Consider the following 6,165-nt stretch of genomic DNA (forward strand, 5'->3'; position numbering starts at 1 on the left):
TAGTTGTTTTCGGGTGTGTAATGTACAGTGTCAATTATAGGCAGGTTTAGTTTTGTTTAAAATAATGCAAAATGAAAATAATGTTCTCCTAATCAAAAATTAGGAAGATAACTGGAACAATACATTTTCAAAGAAAATTATATGATGATTGCATAAAGGCATGAAGGCATAATTTCTGAAAATGCCAGAAGATTACGAATATGTTACAATTTGGTTTGAATCATACTACCCAAATTATTCTTTACGATATATATATATATATATATATATATATATATATATTGTAGTAAATGCAATAAAAATACTTAATGACACTTGGAATATTACAGCTTGACTAAAGAAAGTATGACATACTAGTATTGTGCTCTGTACAGTGCTTTAACTGTTACATCTTTTTCTTTTTTAATTCAATGGTACGATATTAGCATGAAAGAGCCAATTAATGTTGATGGTGTAAAATTTATTTTGGTAGTAAACACAGCTTCCTAGAAAAAGAGGAGCCACTGCACCATGGGGAGGTATAAAGATATTTTCACGATAATGAATTTCTATGTAGGAAACGTATAGAGAAGAAACACCTTATTAGCGATTAACAATTACATGTATGGATAACATAGAAAAGAACAGTAAGAAGGTTATATTAGATCTGTACATTAATAATATGAACCTGTCATACCAAGCCAGGGAATTTGTGGCTGAAACAAGAAATTTGAGAATGTTTTCCTTTGCAAAATCTTTGCCACATCTTAAATAGAAATGCATATTAACATTACATCAACTTTTTTGAAACCAAAATGTGTTACATGAAAAACACTTTTAGCCTTGTATTTTAGTCACCAATAATAAGAGATTATTTACTGTTATACAATTTACTACAATTATGTGAAACTTACTTTCTTCAAAGAAAAAACACATTTAACGTTTCAATATAAATGTATACATTGAGCCAATTCTTCCAGGCAATACTTATCACTACTTTATTGATTATCTGTTCACTCACTGCAGATTATAATGTTTACAAGAAAATGCAATAATTATTAGGTAAATAGGTGACCTGTCGGTCGATAGGTTTTCCAGTGAGAGGCAAGTGAGTAATTTGTCACTGATTCATCAGACAATTTTTCACAACTTTGCACATGCACAAGTTTATGACTTCGTCAGTGTTTCGCTGGTCGCCGTGGCGGAGTGGTTAACAGATCACGCTACGATGCCAGCGGTCCCGGGTTTGAATCCCGGCCTGCGCATGGATGTTTGTGAGTGTCTATTCATCAATTTCATCATGTCATCCCTCAACCTCATCTTCGCAAATTAGCCAAAAGAGGTACAAATACCGAAGTAAAATAAAGCAAGTCAATCAATTCGTCAGTGTTCCAGCCTGTCATTTTTGGTGAAGAGAAGGTTTACAAAAGCTGTCCTAATCCAGTTTTACAATTTCGGATGTGACTGGAAGCGAGTCCCGTCTTTTGAATCTTAGTAGAGCTTTGGCGTTCATTTTAGGAATCCTGCGCAGGTGGTAGAGAAAGTCGAGTTACCAAACACGAACTGCACCTACCGTGGTCAAACTCATCTATTTGAGTTAATCTTTGTGTTACTAATCTGCCATACCCATCTGTGTCAGTTCTTGTTTGTTTGAGTAATATGCCAACCTCAGCCATGTCGGATTTTGTATATTCATTATGTAGTTACCTTTTGTCTATCTTCTCTTTGAGTATTTTTTGAAACTGTACAGGTTATTTGGTGATGCATGGATGGGTAAATTAGTGCTAATATATTTTTAATAAGTAAGTATAAGGTTGGATTGTTTATACCTTAAGGAACACAACAGAATTCAAACTCTGGCATCATAGTGTTACGTCTTGTTTATTTTTAACTTGCATAAGTTTTGTTTGTTATATTTCTCACTAATACGTTTTATTGTTGTTTTGAATTTATAGTTTTTGGCTTTACGTTGAAGATTACGCAAATAAAAAAAAAATGTCTGAGATACCAGAACTTCAATACTGGAAGCTGAAGCTATTGCCGGTTTTGAAGAAATTTCTAATAACATCCAGTCTGTTATTGAATGAGTTGGAAGAAAACGTATTGGGATTAGACAGAACCTTGATTGAAATGTGCTAGATGATGCTAAATCTGTGGAAGACAATGTTTTAAAAAGAAGAAAGTGGCTTGCTATATTGTGGTTCACTAAATGAAGAAAGCAGCATTACTTTACAGTAAATATTCAAAATGATATGTTCCTTAGTCCTTTATACGAACTACGCACATGAATGCCCTCCCATAGCATGTTAATTAGTTTGTTAAAATGAAGATAAAAATACAAATTTCATAGAAGTTTGATAAAACATTATATTGAATTTTCTTCTAACGTTGTCGGGCTCAAAAAATCTCAACGGCATTCTCTCAATCATGTCTTGTGTGACGTTCCGATGACGATGTTAATGCACCTTTGAAATTCGGACAGTGTCTTTGGAAGTTGAGGAACGTAAACATTGTCTTTGATAAAACCCCACAGGAAGAAGTCGCTTCCTGTGAGGTCCGGTGAACGAGGAAACCGCCATTAGAGACGTCACACAAAACATGCTTGAGAAGGTTCTGTTAGAATTTCAGTACTGCCTGGACATCTGCCGTGTCACACGTGGATCTCACATACACGTAGACCAGTCCAAAACTTCAGACATCCCTCTTTCACGTCATGCATTTCTGTACATTATTGGTGAAATTATAGTCTTACAAAACCGACCAATAATTTGTGGACACGATGTTCGTTTACTTGCTTGAATTGTTGTTTTAAGTCCACTCTATACCTACATAGGCTAATCGGGACTGAATCTACAGTTTAAAGTGGGACCTGAACCACTGTGTAATGTGCCTCCACTTTTATCGAACCTGGTACCTCTTGATTATAAGGTGACGACATTATCAGTACGCCATCGGGGAGACCTTATTGGAATAAAGTATATGATTTAATGCTACAAGCAAATATATAGATATTTCACCACTGTTCTTTACATACATATAATGTATAAAAACTAAATATCCTGACTAAGGCAGAAATTTATTTTATTATAAAACATAAACTAAACGTAACGTTTCAACCTTCTAGCAAGGTCTTCTTCAGACTCTGTACCAAGTACAAATGTAACCAGGTACACAACAGGACGATATATACATGGTGATTGGTAATTCGTCCTATTTCTGGAAAGGGGTAATACTAGAGTACATTTGTCTAGTGTGGTTGGGATTGTCTTGTGTAGTAGTTGTGCTGTCTGGTGTGTTTGTGTTTATCTTGTGTAGTAGTTATACTGTCTAATGTGTTTCTGTTTGTCTTGTGTAGTATCGGTGGTGTGTATGTATGTCTTTGTGTAGTAGTTGTGCTGTCTAATTTGTTTGTGTTTGTCTTGTGTAGTAGTTGTGATGTGTTTGTGTTTATATTGTGTTATAGTTGTGATGTGTGTGTGTGTGTCTTGTGTTGTAGTTGTGCTGTCTAATGTGTTTATGTTCGTCTTGTGTAGTAATTGTGCTGTCTAATGTGTTTGTGTTTGTCTTGTGTAATAGTTCCTCCATCCATATTGCGGGTTAGGCGTAGAGCTGACAACTCTGCACTGTAAAAAGACATGTCAAGAAACGCAATATAAGGCCATGGATGTTCCCAAGGTAAAATATTCCGGAGGTAAAATAGTCCCCCGTTCGGATCTCCGGGTGTGGACTACTTTGGGAGGTCCCTGGACTAAGGATAAGATCTACATTAGGAATAAGGATATTAAATTAGGCACCTGGAATGTTCTGAGCCTTTACCGGCCTGGGGCATTTCAGTGTACAGTTAATGAGATAGTTAAGTATAAATTAGATGTAGTAGCTGTCCAGGAAGTTAGGTGGCCATGAGAAGGGAATTGTAAAACTAAAAATTATACTTTTTTCTATGGTGGTACTAAAAATATAATTTTGGAACAGGCTTTTTCATAAATAATAGAATTATCTCGGCTCTTAAAACAGTAGAATTTATTAATGATAGGATATCATATGTAGTTTTACAGGGTAGGTGGTGTAAAATTATTTTAATAAACATACATGCACCAACGGAAGATAACGATGATAATACTAAAGATGACTTTTATACAGAGTTAGAACAGGTCTTTGACAAATTTTCTCAGTATGATATGAAAATTCTGTTAGAAGACTGTAATGCACAGATTGGCAAAGAAGAGACATTTAAACCCACGATTGGTAAAGAAAGTCTTCATGAATTAAGTAATGATAATGGTATAAGATTGATTACTTTTGCAACCTCAAAGAATTTAATTGTGAAATGTAAAAAGGTAAAAAAGGTAAAGTGTTCCCCTGTGCATAGCACCACGCCATGAAGGCGTATAGGGGGTGTGGGGGTGAAAGGTACCACTTTTAAACATAAAGATATCCATAAATATACCTGGTCTTCTCCAGATGGTAAAACTCATAATCAGATAGATCATATTCTCATTGATCAGAGAAGGCATACTAGTACAATTGACGTTCGTACACATAGAGGTGCTGACTGTGCCAGTGACCATTATTTAGTAACTGCTAAATTAAGAGAGAGACTCTCAGTGATAAATCATAAGCAACAAAATCTAAAAGTTATAAAATTTGATACAGGAAAGTTTACTGATGAAAGAATTCAGAAAAATTACCAAATTAAACTGTCAAATAGATTCAATGTTTTGCAGGATTTAAATGATGATGAAAATATAAATGAAACAGACGTAAATAAGAATTGGGAGCACATACGTAATGCAATAGAATCAGCAGCTAAAGAAAGTATAGGATACCATAAACGAAGAAAAAGTAAGCCGTGGTTTGATAATGAATGTCATAATCTAGTAGAAATAAGAAATCAGGCTAGACTTAGGTGGTTAAATAACTCTGATGATACAAATCTAAGGAATTATTATATAATAAAGCGAGAAGTTAACCGCACGTTTAGAAGTATAAAAAGAAATTACTCGAAAAGCAAAATTAACGAAATTGAAACATACCGCAAAAATAAAAATTTCAGAGGTTTATATAAAATTATAAATGAGTTTAGAAAGAGGTGGCAACCTAAAGTAAACTTGATAAAAGATAAAGACGGTGATTTTGTAGCTAACCCAAGCGATATTCTAAATAGATGGAAGAACTACTTTAATGACCTTTTAAATGTCCATGTAGGAGATAAATCAGAAGTAAATGAAGTCAACACAGCAGAACCTTTAGTTCCAGAACCTAACTTGACTGAAGTTAAAAATGCTATTAAAAGGCTAGAGAATAACAAAGCACCTGGCATTGATTTAATACCAGCTGAGTTAATTAAATATGGTGGAAATTCATAAATATGTCAAATTCATAAATTAATTTATTTAATATGGAATAAAGAAGAAATCCCTCAACAGTGGAAAGAATCCATAATTGTTCCTGTATTTAAAAAAGGTGATAGAATGAACTGCAATAATTACCGTGGAATTTCTCTACTCTCAACAACATACAAAATATTGTATAACATTCTTTTAACAAGACTAACCCCATATGCTAATGAAATTATAGGTGATTACCAATGTGGATTTAAACGTAACAGATCAACTACAGATTAAATTTTTCACATCAGACAGACACTTGAAAAAAGTGGGAATGTAATCAAAATGTCCATCAGATATTCATTGATTTCAAAAAAGCATATGATTCGGTCAAAAGAGATAAATTATATAATATATTAGTAGAGTTTGGAATACCTAAGAAGCTTGTTAGTATGATAAAAATATGCACCAGTGAAACTGAAAGTAAAATTCGTGTGGGTATTAATATGTCTGACAAATTTACAATTCATGATGGGTTAAAACAAGGAGATGCATTATCTCCATTGCTCTTTAATTTTGCCTTAGAATATGCTGTTAGGAAGGTAAGGTAATCGACATGTTGCTAACAGCTGACGAATGAGAGACTACTGGGTAAAAAATCATGCCCAATATTCCCATACCCACAGAAAGAAACAGTCATTGGAGCACACGTCATGAAGAAATTTGGAAATTATCGTTTAAATCGAGAAGGATTACTCAAACAAATGGTAACACACTTAGCGTAAAAATTACGGAAAAAACTTCGTCGTTTCATAAGCTCTCCAAAAAGATACAAATGTTGTCAACTGGCACACGGGTT

This window comes from Lepisma saccharinum, chromosome 29 (assembly GCF_977018435.1).
Source record: "Lepisma saccharinum chromosome 29, izLepSacc3.1, whole genome shotgun sequence".
NCBI classification, from domain to species: domain Eukaryota; kingdom Metazoa; phylum Arthropoda; class Insecta; order Zygentoma; family Lepismatidae; genus Lepisma; species Lepisma saccharinum.